The following is a 16,900-nucleotide window of genomic DNA, read 5'->3' as shown; positions in this document are numbered from 1 at the left end:
TTTTCTGACTTCTTCTTGTCCCTTTTTATCTCTACATTTATTAGAATGCCGGCTAAATTGCATTTTTCTAAAGATAAATGTTGATAAAAGCTGTGGGGTAATCATACAGGTGTAATCGTGTAATTAACGCAGTTTTTCAACAAAACCAATTTATTTGGGAGTTTCCATTTTAGAACAAAAAATACTAAATAATAATTTTGAGCAGAATTTTAATTAAACTCGCAATGATCCAATTTTCAAAAATTACCCCTCTACGTTGTTCAATCAAATTAAACTTATCTTTATGAAACTCCTCAAATATTAAATTAGAATAAAAATCTAATTCAATCATTAGATTGATATCTGAAAAATTATCCGAAGAACTTTTTTTACGTGCAATGGAAGGAAAATTTTCCCATAGGGAACTAACATCAATACCAATGCTCTATCCATATCTGTGATGTAGCTACTTACAACCCTTGAGCAATCCGATTCTGTTTAGGTCCTTGAAACATTCGCATGACCTCAATAACCTCAGAATTACAAAACGATAACCGCATAACCTGTAACAAAATCAATAATCAAGGGGCTGCTCATTGAATATTCGACTCCCCGCTCTGATAACCCCATATCAGCTCTAGCGCAACCATTTCCACTAGATCCCTGTCAAGCGGCATATTTTTACAAACTCGATAAACATTACCATGTAAATTATGGTAATACTGTCAAAATCAAAGCAGCAAAGCCGGCTAACAGCATGTAAATCCTTGGGTCACTGGTTTCAGAATTTCTGGGCTCTGAAACCTCGAGTAATCCCTAACCACAGCTTACATCGAACGTCGGTGTAAAAACCGCCCAAAGACCCACACGTGCACAAAGACATGCGCTGGAAGCGCGTCACGCGTGTCGATGCATAATACAACCGAAAAAAATGTGTATTTCAAAGCAGGTGTGACGACAAAATTTGAATTTTTGAAAAACCTCACGTGCTGCAGGGCGAATACTGATTTTCGGAGTCCATTACGAGCGAGACCTTGATATTTCCACGTGCACCTTACACACACACACTTACTCCGTAATATTTCGTTTCGTTCCCCAAGGAGGCAAATCCACACTCGATTACGATTCAGCCGGCGTTGGCTATTAGGTACCTTCACGCGGTGATAAAAAGCGAAATAAAAGCTGCCGTAAACGCCGTAAATCTTTTATGAGTAATCGAGTGAAAGGCCAAAGCACCACCACCACCATAAGAGAGGAAGTATAAATTGAGCGCAGACTCGAGTTCCCGGAAAAACGGTCCGCACTCGAGAGAGCTTTGCGAGTGTGATTTCGTTCAATTAGAATTTCAAGAAAGAGATTTCAGTCCCCTGCGAGATCAACAAGTCCCCGTGCTCCACGTACTGTATACAGTATAAACGTTCAAGGAGTGTAGTTGAAATTTCTGTTTCTCATAAAATACATTGCGTTGGCGTGGATAAGAGTTTTGAGAACAACCAAGTTTATAATTTAACCATTATTTCAGCAGCCTCACTGCATCTAACTTTTTTTTTTTTTTTTTTTTTTTTAACAATTCATTGTCGTAAGAAGTTAATAAGTAAAGAAGTTAATTCAATAGTGTATAGTTCAGTAAAATGGATGAAATAATTAGTGTGCCATAGATTTGGTTTTTATTAAGATCTCAATAACGCTACTGTGATGTATTTCATATAAAAAGAGCAACTTTAACTACATGCTTCAAATGTGTGCTTTATTTTCCCTTCAATTCATTGGAGTGTATGTATACCGCCCACACGAGAGAATGTGTAATAAAATCGGCTCTTCGATATTCTTGGGTGACATTATCCAATGCCTCGTGGTGTATGAGAGTCTGAGGGCGATATAAAAACACGTATCAACCGTCAGCTATAAAGAATCCGCATTCCTTTCCGCGGCTTCTGCGAGAGTGAGCACTTATATATATATGTTTGGTTGGAATATATATACATACATAAGTACCTATTGCAACACACACGTGGGTGCACTGAGATTACAGCTAAGCTCCTGAGATTCGTTCTTGGGATGAACTGCCGGGACACGAGTTTCGAGCTCTCGTACTTCGTAATGCACGGGTATCGAGCGGAACGGGACTTGCTATACATATATATGCTATATATATGCTGTACTTCTTTTACCCCGTAATTAGGTAACTCTGACAGCTTGATCTCGCGTTGACAGAAAATATTAATGTTCAAGGTTAGCTTATTGGGCAAATAACGCGTAGCCAGATTAAATATGCTTTTCATGTAAATTTTCGGCGCGTCTAGCCATAACGGGGGTTTTCTACTGATTCGGTACTGTCTGACTTACTTTTTTTTTTTTTTTTTTTTTTTTTTTCGATGATACGGGACATGGAATTTCATGCGTAACTTTGACTCTTCACTTTAATTCATGCATCTTCGCGGAGCACCTCCAATTTAATCAAACTAATGTAACCCAAAGCGCCTTTAAAGATGCACACAACCTCCCATGCGTGCTTTAATTCATTATTCGCCGGCAGAAGCCAAAGTAACCGGGCCGGTCCATTCTCGTCGCGCTACGTTACACGAATTTTCACTCTTACTTAATGCCGGCTGCTACGAACATATTAATGGCTGGTGATTAATTTCGCCCCGTAAAAAATAAGCTTGCGCACTTCGGGATTGGATTCTTATTCTGCTGGAGAAGTAAGAAGCAAGTCAAGTCTCGGTGGGATGACAATTTGTTTTTCCAGGATTCTCGCGTGGTTAATACCAATGGTATTAGGGCATCAGTTGGACTCGGCGGTGGTAAAGGATCGATTTCTAACTCCTGCAAATTGCTTTCGCAGCAGAGAAGGGCATCGGGTGATGGTGTATTTTTACCACTTTGGATGGACGGCTTTTCGCGATTACGTTGAAATGGCTGGATGGGTAGGAAGTGTCTGCCGGGAATCGGAAAATTTATCATTGTCAGAAAAAGTCATGGGAGAATTTAGTTCTTTTTGTAAACAATGTTCACTCGATGTAACTCGATAAGTCAATTAATTATTTCATTGGTATTATTATTGTTATAAAAGTTACAGTTTTAAACAGAAAATAATTAACAGTATTTTTTTTCTATCATTGAATCCTATTTAGGTTAAACTCATCAGTTTGGGATATTCGTAAAAAAAATGCCCTAAAAATAAAATCAAAGAGAATAGAATTACAAACGGCACCTACAGCCTAAACAAAGGAAGCATTTTTCCTCGCTGGAGGCTAAAATTGAAGAAAATAAAGCTCGGGTAAATTTACTGTACCGTTTACTAACTTTCCTTTTAAAATACTGTCGTATCTTTGTGTACTGAGAATTTTAAACTAAATTCCCTATAAAAGTCATTAAGTGAACTATTTTACAATAATTACAAAATTTTTATTTAAAATCCTTACAAACTGGGTAAAAAGTTACTTAGTGCGTCGTAAAAAGTTTTTTCGTGGATTCACTACACTTAGCTTTCATAATTTTTGAAGCTGCATTAAATGTAGTAACTGTACTATAGTGACTATAAAATAAAAATATTCTAAATGATCGTAACTTTAATAAGATATAAAATACGATAGCAGCATCAAGTTTTACTAATGTAAAATTTATATTATAGAATTCCAGAAAGGAAGTAGTTGTTTCACAAAGTGTTTATTGTTTAACAACCAATTGAACGAATACCAAGTATAATAAAAACATTAATCAAAAATTCAAGCAACAATTCAAACACCAATAAATAAGATTTTTAAATCCAATCAAATAAGTGACAGATGCTAATGCATAAATATAATAAACTTACATCACGAGCTAACGAAAAGTCAAGACAGACGAATATTGTCAAGCCGGTGCTATTATTGAATTAAATAATACCGAGTTCAAGTACATCTCGTCAAAGCTGTCTGTCTCGTGGGCAGTGGAAGACTTCGTTCGTAATCGGATCATACGACTGTATAGTCGAGAAAACTTACCGAGAAGCTAGATGTATTAAAATTCGAGTGGTACGTATAAAGTATTCAGTAGTTGACAATAGGGTTTCCATATCTACCGGGATGGTTAATAAATTTTATCCCACCCATGTGCAATTGTTAAAATTTCGTTTGAATTTTAAGTGCTTGCAGCGTATATGTTACGAGAATTAATAATTTCACAATAAATTAATATCTCAATATCATATGGTGGATTAAACGTTGTGTAATAAAGAAACTTGATATTACGCTCCTAAATTACAGAGCAACGTCCGGTTGAGTATGAATATTTAAAATCCCATTTTACGACGCACTTTTTAATCACCTTAATTACATCCACTCCAAGAGATGAAATTGTTTCAATTATTCACACAATGGTTTTTTTTTTCTTTCGAATTATCGCGAGCGCTGCAAAGTTTTCAGTTCCACTGTTTATTTATTTTTTTACTTCAAAGCGTCGACTGTATCAGCCGTTGAAAGAATTTTCAAAGAGCTTATCGCTTTCAAAAAATTATGTCGCCAAAAGAAAACCTTTCAAATTATTGTGCGTACATCAGTCCAATGCGATAGGAGGGTTTTAATATTTTCACACGCGACCGATTCAGTGTCGTAATGCGTTTTGTGTGTCACCTATGACGAGAATAAATCACATTAATCATTGCTTCTGTGTTTGAGCTTTACTTTGAAGCCAAATGCAGCACGTGTAACGTGATACAAAAGTTTTTCACTCGGTGAAGGTTGTACACACGTAGAAATAAAGCATCAGAACAGGCGAAATTCAATGTTATCCTAAAAGTGCATCGTAAATAATTTAAAAGCACGAAAAAACGGAATAACAGCGTTGAAAAATTATCTCACGATTTTGCATATTCATGAAACGTTGCACGAAAAATTCATTATAAGCGTAAAAAAACTACATAATTCCATTTTAAGAGATTTAAATTGTACCCGTATATTGTACGAGCGAGTACAACGTTCCTGCATTATAAAGGGAATGTATTATCCCCCAACACTTTTAGGATGAGAAAACTCTCGCTAGATCTTGCTGACGAGACGTTAAGTTTAAGGGTTTGATTACGAAAATAACAAATGGAGAAAAAAGGATGCAGAAAAAAATCTGAAAAACTAAATTTTAATTCACTTGTTTGTAAATGAATACTTTCTTAACTCTCGATCGAAAAAGAACAAAAAAGAGGAAAGAAGAGCCTACATGGTAAACAAAATGCAATCAGTTAATAGTCCAGAATCCGAGCGCTTTAACCACCTAATTTCGAGCAAAGTATATACACACTCACGGCGCATGTGGCACAATTTCGCGAAACTGCTATACACATAGATAGAGACCAAGTTAATTACCGTGGGCTTTGAATTCCTTTTCCCGGGAGTGGCTCTCTTGGCGCCGATACTTTAATTAAGGATAAACCAATCTGCCTTTCCTTTGTTGAATCTCCCTTTTTTTAACCGATGAAAAAAAATCCATCTCGTTTTTTCTTTTTTCCCCGTTTCTGGTCAACGTGCACTTTTTGCAGTGCTGCGTTATTTTTTGAGTTGAGGATCGATGGGAGAACGACAGGCATGTAAGCGCGTAAATTTTTCTTTATTAAAAATTTTAATAAGTGCGATCACTCGTTGACGCAGGAGCGTTTTCCCTTTTATTTTTATTATTTTTTGAGCATCGAACGATCCATTTATCAACTCTGTCCGAGGGATTTTGCGAATATTTATTTTTCGAGCTCGAGGATACACGGTTATTTCATGCGTGTTTTGCAACTGACAGATAAAGCCTGGTGAGTTATCGTCATCCGAATTATTATTGCGATTCTACCGCGCAATGCTATTAACAAAATGGTACCTTTTTTCAGGGTATTTAAAATTTTTGGTTCGAGAGTGCGCTTTTAATTGCTCGATAGTAACATTCGTAAGTAACATCTTGGCCGGATGTTAAGGTAGGAGATGGCGAGGATGGTTTGAGTGCAGCAGCGTAAAATATATACGCGCGTGTCTGGAGTTTCCCGCGAATATAATGGCCACCCCTTCCTTCTGGCTGAGAGTAGCAAATGGGTGGTTCTTCCGGGACGCTTCTTTGTGGGAAAGTAAGCTGGGAAACTGGAATTTGGATGAATTGGGATTAAAAATGGCCTTACTTTATAATAATTTTACAGCTGATAGTAGAAATCTGAAAAAAATAATTAATAAATATACAATCAGTAATTTTTCTTTAGTTGAGAAGTTTTTAGTTATGCAAAAAATTTTTACTCAACAACTAATATACCTATATATACTGAGAGCGTCATAAAGACTGTTTTTTAATTATTTAAATTTAGTTTTAAATGTCAAAATCGTTCCCAAAGAGTAATCAACAATTCTGTTATTCCTCATTATTTTTGTAAAATATTTTGTACAAACGTATATATGTGATGTTGATTAAAACCTGTCACCTCCATTTTCAAACTGTACTGACTCAAAAATATATTAATTAAACAAAAAAGTCTCCAATATTGCAATTTGTTTTTTAAATTTCGTGAAATCCCGCGAAATCCCGACTAAAACAACGGCCGTTTGAGCCAATTCTGAAAGTGAAATTTACAACAATAGGCGTGTTGATTCGAAATTAATCGAACGTCCCGAGGTGGATTATTAGCTGCAGCGCGCCTGCAATCATAGATCACGTTAGCACAAATATTACTACACGGCGCCTCCAGCTCCTGCAGCTGCAAATTATTTTCCTCTCAATAGCCAACAGCAACGAAAACAATAATAACAAGTATAACAGCCTCTCGTTTGTAGAAAGGGAATAAAAGTTGAAAATCAAGTAGGTATAAAGCGACAGATTCCTCGAGAAGTAGGGGCATTAGCATAACAACTGTGGAGTCTGCATCTGGAGGCAATGAAATTACGAGCTTATTAAATTAAGCGGACGCGTATCGGCCATTATCAGGTATACATTCGAGGATGTGTTGTGTTGCAGTGCAAAGTAGGTGCACCAGCTGGGGCTCGCTCGTTTTAGACGATATAATCGATTCGCAAGTGCCTCCGGTTCCTTTGACGTTTGAATGAGCTTTAATATATATATTCGCAGGCTGCATTGATCGCCTGTTTTACTCGTTTTTTGTTTCAAATTTAGAGATTCAATAGGCTTTTTTAAAAGTTTTTCTTGCCTTTCATCAAGAATTGCTTGCATTTAAAATAAGAAGTTATAGATCATGTTATTCAGCACCAATTTTTTTATCTTTTATTATTACGAAATCCTAGAGATTTGCAAATTTTCAGGAATATCTTTTATCACCAGTAAATATTATGTTTCATATTTTTAAGCTAAAACTTGAGCTCTAATTGTCTGACATTTCAACAGCTCATAATTCAAGCACGCTAATGGTCAAATATTAATTTAACCACAGCTCGCTTGGCTCGGAGCAACTCTCCTCATTATTATAATGAATGAAAATAATTTAAACTATCATCCAACGCATGCCTGTATGACCACGCATGCAATTAAAAGATAATTATTCTTCTGCTTTTTAATTTTCCGAGAAAAATCGTGATGCAAATAAGCTCGTTTATTTTATTTCGTCAATAAAATACGTAACGGCATGGCTATCGTTTCAAGCGAACGGCAATTTTCAAAAATTAATTAAACTTTTATGAAAATCTTAGCTGGATTTCAATTAACTCCTAGTCATGTGTCTCACCGAATTGCTTGAAGCTATACACGACCGCTGCAGAAATTTCTTAGTATAACAGACATAAAGCTCCCTCGCCGGCTTTCTCGCTTTCTCCTTGTCTCTCCGGCAAGTTCTTCGGAGTTATGCTCGCTTATATTCGCATTGGCCAAAACTCCAAGTAATGCAAGTGAGAATTGAATGCTCGTCTCAATTGTTCAGTTATAAACATCCAACTTTGCACGCTGATTGAGCCCTCAAGCTCGGCTATCCTCTGATTAGTTCAATTTTTCTTCCTGGTTTTACTTTCGAGTTACTTTTACTTGAATCGGAAAAAATGTAAAAGAGCTTTCTTTCAATCATGCCGTACTGGAGCGTCGAATCTTTCTTACAAATGTATGAGTAATAATTCGACTCGGGCACAATCATCTTATAGATTTTTAAATATTTTAATTTAATCTTTTTCTGAAACTAGATTTTTTTCCTATTAAAGGCGCAGTAAACTTCCAAAGGTAAAAAAATAAAATGCTCAAAGGAGAACAACACTATAATAAAAAGAATATATTTAATGAAAATACACTACTTTTTAACTAATGCATACATCATAAATAATTTCCTTCATCATCGCTCACATTGATGAAATAATTATCGATCTAATTAAAACCTTAACGAGCATAAATACGTCAGAAAAACGTGTGATTTTTTACACCATGATATTTTTAGGGGTAATTTTTTTTAGTGCCCAAGAGCTTCTTAGTTTAGCCAAGAACAAGCATCAGCCTTCTGTGGGTGTAATTAATTAAAATTTAATTTTTCTTTGTAAGTTTTCCATCTGCTTTGTTGCCCTTTAAAAGTAGAGAAAAATATTAACAAGCTCTGTTTAAAAAATCAACTTCAGAATGAACCCTCATTATTCTTCATAATTAAATTTTCACTGGCTCCGTTTTTATGGTAATAAATTAAAAAACAGCATTTTAGCACAGTTAAAATCTATGCGTTTATCAGCCTTGAAAATAGTTGCTCTAATTTTACATTTCAACATAAACTTTTTTTTTACAAGACAATACAATATTTTTGTTAAAAATTTTTTGTTTCTACTCTATTAATAATTTAATATTCCATTAATTCTGCAGAAAAAAATATCGCATCATATCTTTAGAGAACACAAGTTTATAATCAAGTATTTGATCAAGTATTTAAATATTGTTTTTTACTCTTCCTTCAATATTGAGGTTTTTAAAGAAATATATTATGTTAAGAACTGTGTTAAAAGTAACAATGATAAAAAAAATTCCCAGCACAATTAACTTGTTTTATTTTTACAACAAAAATTTATCGCCATGTACTTAAAGACAGTATTTAGGACTGTGTCTACAACTAATCAACAAATAAAAAATAATCGCACAAAAATTTTTGGCACGTAATGAACGTAAGTACCTATTCGTAATTGACAATCAATCGATGTTCGTCTTTTGAGATAATGCAATAAGGCCCACGACGAAGATCCCACAGCGAAACTGCAAAATACGTCGCTTCGTAGTGCCGACATATCTTCCAAGTCTGAAAATCATCGCGTCGCGTACGAATAAAAATGTCAGCGACAGTGTGCCGACAGTCGAGATCACGTGCCGAATATCCGTTCGCATCAACCCCAGTTTTGCCAACGACGAAGAAATTCAGTCAAAATCGACTGGTAAAAAGTGAAGCACGTACACGCAACCGAGATTTCCATTCGGCCATCCGTCAATGAGAGCCTACATACGTACCGACACTACGAGACTCTTGGCACGAGTCACACCCGATATTATCACCTCCGGAAGATCTGCGCATACGTATACGATTTTCAGAAATGGAGAGAAAGTGCACAGAGACAATAAATAAAGAGACCTTCGATATCGGATCACGTCTACGAGGGCAATTTTTTTATTTATTCGATTCTGCAGTTCCAGGAATAACCTACGTTCATATGATCGGCTCGGGCTGGCACAGCGGGAAGTCGAGTAGGGCGAGCTGTCATCGGATAAAATAAAGTAATAACAGTAATAATAATAACACACGCATCAGGCAATGAAGGACGTGTCGATATAAATGTAGAGATGTATGGGTCCATAATATATGTTCTATCGATGCGACACACGACATGGATAGTGAGGAGAGTATGGGTATGCTGCTTTTTTTTTATCGAGTGGCACTTCATTGTTGTCCCTTTTCTTGACTAACATTTGCGTTTTAAACACGTAGAACACTATGATATCTAAACGCGATAGGAATCTTTCGAGCTCATTTTTTATATGAATTGCGTGTGTGAGTAACAATGGTTCAGTAAAAATTTCTGCAAAAGGGTGTACATTTTTAGAATACAACGTAATTTTTGCTCGCTAGCTTGGTATTTCATTTTGAAGAGACAATTTTGTTTTTCAGAGGTAGTTGCATGCGGTAAGTCGAACCCCATGTTTCGTGGAATAGATAAATCTCCTTTCGAAAACACGACAAATGTTGGCTGACAGGAATAATGCTTTAGGAGAGTTTTTAATTACCGAGATGACTAATATACAGAAAAGTAGATTTTAATATACTACACGAGACAGAAACATATTATGTTTCTTTAAATCAAATAGTAACGATTAACGTTTTGGTCGACTCGAGTGCTGTGTTGTGTTTGAGGAAAACAATTATATCCTGCAAAAATTGTAAGAAAAATTTTTATTATTATATTTATATAAAGTACTTTTTGCCTGTGCAGTTTTTCAATGAAATAATCACCACACGAGAGTGCCTCATATTTATCTCAAAGTAAAAAGTGTGATCCCCTAAGAAAATGTCTGTTTTGGGTGTAAAAACAATTTAATATAAAATGGGGGTTGTCCAGAATAGTAGGATATTTTCAACTACAGTACATATTTCATTTATTTTTCACAATGCACGTGCTTATAAAAAAAAATTTGTTTACCCCAATGCTCATTTATTTTGTGTTTTGTAACTAATAAGAGTAATAGTTAGATAGCATAGATCCACTACACTTTATAATATTGTCTCCCTGTAATGGTGAGCCAACTTTCTCGATACAATACGTTATATTGTTTGCCTTTTTTGTCAACAAGTTACCAACGAATTGCTTTTAGATTAATCTCTTACATTCTTGATTTTACAGTAACTTTATTTGCAGGAATTATCAACAATCTCAATTATTAAATTGCAAGTGTAGCTGGTTCATGATTATGGATTCTAATCGCAATAAGCAGTGCCGGCAGATGGACAGTAATAAGGGAAATCTTCAAAAGGAGCTCACACTTTATTGTAGAGTGTGCGGTGAACGTCTCCTCGATGGAAAAACAGCTAAGCAGCACGTACTTGCACACACGACGGGAAAGCCTTACGTTAGAAAATGAATGAATGAAAAATTTTTTAATAAGCCTATTGAAATTGCATACATATAGAGTGTTTGATTACCCTTCCCAAATATTTTATATCTCTTTTGTACTCATTTGCTCAATTCCTTCTACCCATGTCATTTCCTTTTTATCGTTTTCCATCTAAAATTTGCTTCTTACGTTTTAATCATTGTAACATAATTTAATTGTTGTAATTGTAATTATTGTATTAATTTATCGTAATGGAATAAACAGTTCGTAAGTCAAGATGGCATCCAATATCTTATTAAATCCTGTTGGAGTGAGGAAGATAGTCAAGTTTTTAAACTCTAATCTCGTCAGTTTTGGGATATTTTCAATATTTTTTTTCTTCTAACGAGTTTGACGGGAAACCATCTTGGTTTCGAAATCTTTGGCAAAAATTCTTGTACAAGTGATGTGTTGAGTTACAGCTCTATTACATCCATAGAAATCCATCGAGTTCAGTATGTACATTTTCAGTTATTAAATAGAACGAGTTTGTTTAAATATTTGTATTGCGTTTAAGTGATTTATACGTTATTTTTAATACATAATAATGCGATCTAGGTACAAAAAACTTAATTTTTCGTGGGATCTTCTGTGTTGAATATGTACCAAAAAACTCAAAGGTGCTTTAATTTTCAGAAAAACTTTGTCCGAACAGAAAAAAATTATTCATTTAGTCGAAAAAAGTTGTTAATTTAAAAAAGAACTTTCCAATGTCTTTAGAAAACTAAAAACAGATGACGTACCTCAGTTGAGTAAGAAATGTTAGTACTAGAATGTGTTTCCTAGTTACTACAAGTGACAAAGTGTACAGTGTATAGGGTATTGCATCACCAGAAAAGAAAATATTAAAATATGTATGTATATGTATACAATGAAATTAGACACAGACATGCATTTTAATCAATTTGGAGTTACCTGAAGAGAAATTTTTTAGGTAGTCTACTGAGTTTTGTAAGCTATTCACACGAACGTCGAAACATCATTGATGGAGCATGTGTGTTAGTCTGACGCCATTTTTTTTAACAATAGGCTATGTCTGTTCGTCTAGAATCTTAGCTGAGTTCACCGAAAAACAACCGAATATACCTATACATAATTTGTCTTTGTTAGCTATATCTAATGCTGCCAAGGCTGGGGCGCTACTAGGTGGTGCTGCCTCACTTTTCCACGTACATTACACACCTATTATGATATCATTAACGATATCTCTGTCGCCAAAGACTGTAAGTATATGATAAGTTGGAAACCATCTTGTACATGCATTGACTGTCAGTCGTTCATCAAAAACTGATTGCTGTTAATGATTTGTCTACAAGAAGTAAGTTTTAAAACTTTTTTTTAAAGATTACTGTAGAAACGTTTAATAATTTACATTTATACACTTTGTCACTTGCAAGAAAGAATTATCCACAGTCCTGCTTTTTGAGTCTTGAAAGAGGACAGTTTGGTTTTTCTCTCAAGTATAGTTATTCCTTTTATTCTTCTGAATTATCCATTTCAGCATAAGTGTTCGTCATTTACTTCAAAAGACTCGTGATAAGTGAATAATGCAATTAAGTTTTTAGTTTTTCTTTGATGTTCAAGGGCACTGAGCTTAACGACGTAAGGTCTTGATTGCATTTAAGGAACACTATCATTAGTAATTTCAGTATTTTTAAATTTCGAAGTAAATAAGTAAGTTTTGTTTCAGTGATGTAATTTTTTGATGTAAAACTTTGTTTCATATTTATATCCCTTAATCCATACTTTTGACTTATTACTAAGCTAGAATAATTTTTTCTCTGATTAAAGGAAAAAAAAAAATCGGTGAATATTATCGACCTCTGAGGTTGCCTATTCAAAGAAAAAATTATTGTGTTTCTATTGTCCCAAGTTTAACTATTGGACTCATTGTACTGAAAAAACTATGAGGAAATACTATAAAATTAACTTAAGAATAGAGCCAAAGTTTTAGTGAATTCCTTTATGTTTTCTCCATGACAATATCTTCGATGCAACAATTACAATTAAGAACAATATTTTTTCAACAGAAAAACGTTTTTCCGACCAACGAATCATGGAATCATCGCCACGTCAAACAATCAACAACAATAGCAGCGACCAGAAGAACGTACCTACTACTCAACTAACTGTACCGCAATTGGCTTCCAACCTAGATGGGGACGTCAACTGCAAGCAGAATTTGGACGATTCCTACCAACTGTGTGATACTGATTCCAATCCTGGTAGCCCAGAGAACAATGATGAAGTCAGCTCTCCCAGCCCCAAAAACAATAACAATACCAGCTTTTCCATCCGACCGGTAAACCGATACCGTTGCTATATGTGCCAATCAACTTACACCAAAGATGAGGTAATGAGAATGCATATACACGCACACTTTGACAAGAGGCCCTCCGAAAAAAGACGAGCCAAATAGTCATCTCGCTAAGTTATTTAACCATTTAAAAGACATCTTACTACATTTCATGTATCCGTTTTCATTATTGATGATAACTAAGTTGTTTCTCAAAAGTAAAAGTTCAAGAATTAATAAAATTATGGTTATTTTTTAGTTAAACGTGTGTCCGGAGTTTTAGACAAAAAATGTTCTTCTGCCTTTTTTTTGACCAAAAGCATCACTTGACACCTTGGATCCTTCCCAAAAATACGTACAAATTTGGTAAAATTAGTTTTTATCAAACGAAAAGAAAACATAACTCAGTGCAACTGGAAATTTTACTATTTTAAACTATTATTTAAAAAACTTTTTTCTTTAGCCACTCAAAAGTTTGAACTAATAATTATTGGTACAGCGTGGAATTTCGCGTGCAAACGTAATTGATAGAAATAATCTGTGCACGTTTCGTAATTTTTGAATTTAAAACCACGATTCAATGACAAGATTACTAATGACTTTTTAAAATTCAAAAGGAACGCAGCAGTAGTGCTTGTAGGGTTTTCTAAATGCAGAAGGTGAACGCCTCTGGAAACTTTTTCTCGACTCGTGTTGAGTTTTTTACGCCTCCCTACGGGAAATGAAACTTCTTACCTGCTCTGAAACAGCGGAAGGAAAATGTCAGTACGAAATCGACGAAGAATTCGATCAGTCCCTTGGATAAAGTTTCGCATGGAAATGTTCTTCGACTCGGATCGAATTTGCAAGTATACACGGGATGTAGATACATTTTTCATACGTTTGCAAACAGAGCGAGAAAGAGAGAGTAAGTATTAACTAAGTAATTTTTGACAAAAGTATCCCACTTCATGTAACTCAAACGACGAAAAAGTAAGTAAAAAAACCATTCCATCACTAGGAGTGTAAGGCTTGCTTGAACATCGTATATCTCACCGATTAAGCTAAATAACGATCAGCCCGTTAATTACCCATTCAACTGTTTACGATTTTCAACAGAGGACAAAAAGAGGGAATTAGTGGTTTTTCGAGTAATGCGATTGCGGTCGAGAAATTATTTGGCTTGAACGACATTGGATTATCCGCACCTACATGTATTATATGGTAGCTTGTTTACACCCTCCCTCCGCACGCCTATACCTCTTTTCTACGCACGTGTGCTCGAGCCCGTCGTGATTAATTTAATTTTATTGGACATGGATTTCTTGAGAATTGAAACGCTTTAGCGATGGACTACGACGTCCTCTAGAGCTTGTTATTATTATTATTGTAATGCCTCGTCAGCGGGGAGTTTTATTAACACGGGATTATACGGATTTTTAAGTCTTAAGATGCCTACAAGCACTTTTTTTCTTCGTCCGAGCCGGTGCAGGTACGTAGGTAAGAGGAGATAAATTATATTTTAAATTGGAAAAATTATCAAACACTTATTCTCGTTACCGTGAGCTTAGATTTAATTAATTTTAGAGAGCCAGTGCTATAATTAACCTTTCAACTATGTCGTTTCCATGACACATTTCATGCGTAATTTCAATATAAATTGTTTCTATATGTTCGAAATGTCGATGTAACGTTGATCCGTATAATAAACTAATTGTTACTAATAAGTCCGAACTTTCACATTATTGACGTTCCAATATTGAAAATGAGATAAGAGCCTTTTATCACTTGCACCTTGTGCAACTTACTTATGATTGAACTCTGCAGTAAACTTTGCTTTTTTATTTAGGTATTACTTGAGCTGTATTTCTAAATCAAATGAAAACCTAATTTACTGCCAACTTGTGGAGGAAAAAAAAAATATTGGCGCTACGTAGTAAACGTGATTGAACGTTGTACACCGTCTCTGACGTAAAAAAAATTGTTTCCATCGTATTTATCCAAACTATCCGTATGTAGCCCCTTGCGAGAGATTAAAAAATACTTTGACGTGTAAGCCTCGTTTTTATCATCACATCAATATTTACAATCAACTTGATGAAATTGGATCCAAAACCTCTCGATCTCGAGCAAAATTTCACAACTTCCTCAAAACTTTATACCTTACAGGTTCACTGAAACGTACACATGTGTAATTGCATGAAGAAGACAGTTATTTCTAAGCTTGTTATCTGCAATCATGTTACCCACAATGGAAGAATTGAAAACATTTTTTCGTTCAATCCTGTGAATTGGGACCACAGTCGCCAAGTGTTGAAAACACAGTTACCAGTAACGTGTAATCCGTATAACTTACTTGATTTGCTGTGAACTAATTATTAATTTATAAGCGCAGATTTCCAGCAGTGACGAGTGCATTGAAATTATCGGGCTCCTGTCTTATCACAGAGTTCCGAGGCTCTGTACGGATATTGTGATGGAATTAAGTTTCGCCGAGCGTGCAGGTGGTCTTATTCATGTGAGTTCGACCCCAAAATTTTGTCTGATTATGGAAAATACTTACTTTTGAGGTTGCTGTTTGAATTTAATTTATTCATTTGACTAAATATTCGTTGAAAACATAAAATCAGTACTCATACAAATATTTGCTTGCTAAAATGTCAGAATTGAGCCGGAAAAATTAATTTTCGCATGTGTATTAAACGCGTTTATGCATAAACATGTGTTAAATCAAATATTATTACACGTTTGCGTCCGTGAGCCCACATCCGCCTTATTGTAAAAAAAAGTTAATTATTGTATTTCTACCTACTCTTTGTACCTGTATTTGAAATAGATTTTCAAAAAAGCAATCCAAAAGTTAGTGATTTATCGTAATTCTTATTCGTTTATCAAATGGACTCTAAAATAATTGATAAGCAGTGCAAACAATTTTTTCAAAACTTTGCACAGAAAAACAAAGGTATAAAAAGGTTTTTAGGATAACATCCAGGATTGGTTGCCAATAGTAAATGGACTACAAATATGAGATCACTTATAATGTCACTATTACCAAACAGATGGTGAACAAAAAATAACCACAATATCTCATAGCATAGAACACTGCAGCGAAATCACTTGTGACGGTATTGAAATGTGATCATGGGTACACTGAACATTGTCGCAATAAACAATAAAACGCCCCATAGGAAACAAATGGAGCAGCAACCGCAGTCGCGAGAAATCAACCGATGCACGTCCGTAAAGACAGACGTAGCGGCATCACTGCCATCCAACGCAGATCCCACGTTATACACAGAATATGCAAACAAAACACGTAAATGTACAGTACACGTCCGCGGCGGTCCGCACGCACACACACACACACGCACACACGCACGCGTAACATACTCGGAGCCAACGAGCCGCTGCTAATTACAAAGCAACCATTCCCACGCTCTGACCTTGGCCTGCTGTTCCTGTGTTTCCACGTACACCCCCTGCACCTGATATAACCCTTCCCCTCCCCCCATATCCGCTACGCGCACTGAAAGCTCAGGCGCTGCGTTATTGCGCTCCACCTCGGAACCATCATTCGTCTCGTTTGCATCAAGCTGACGCTCG

The 16,900-nt window shown here is 35.5% G+C and overlaps 1 protein-coding gene and 1 long non-coding RNA gene across 2 annotated transcripts in view; one reads left to right on the top strand and one right to left on the bottom strand.

Annotated features, from left to right (window-relative positions):
- Positions 1-16,900, bottom strand: part of Scp2 (Sarcoplasmic calcium-binding protein 2) — a 71,651-nt gene that overhangs the window by 43,789 nt on the left and 10,962 nt on the right. The gene's annotated exons all lie outside the window — the stretch shown is intronic.
- Positions 12,267-13,576, top strand: LOC149373479 (uncharacterized). Its single transcript, XR_016293378.1, has 2 exons — positions 12,267-12,340; positions 13,053-13,576. It is a non-coding gene; the product is annotated as an uncharacterized LOC149373479 (long non-coding RNA).

This window comes from Copidosoma floridanum, unplaced genomic scaffold, assembly GCF_036245765.1.
Source record: "Copidosoma floridanum isolate Cflo_tuat_1 unplaced genomic scaffold, Cflo_Japanese_pri ptg000030l, whole genome shotgun sequence".
Taxonomy (NCBI): Eukaryota; Metazoa; Arthropoda; class Insecta; order Hymenoptera; family Encyrtidae; genus Copidosoma; species Copidosoma floridanum.
Note: the sequence above shows the minus strand (reverse complement) of the source record. Positions and strands in the feature narration are given on the sequence as shown.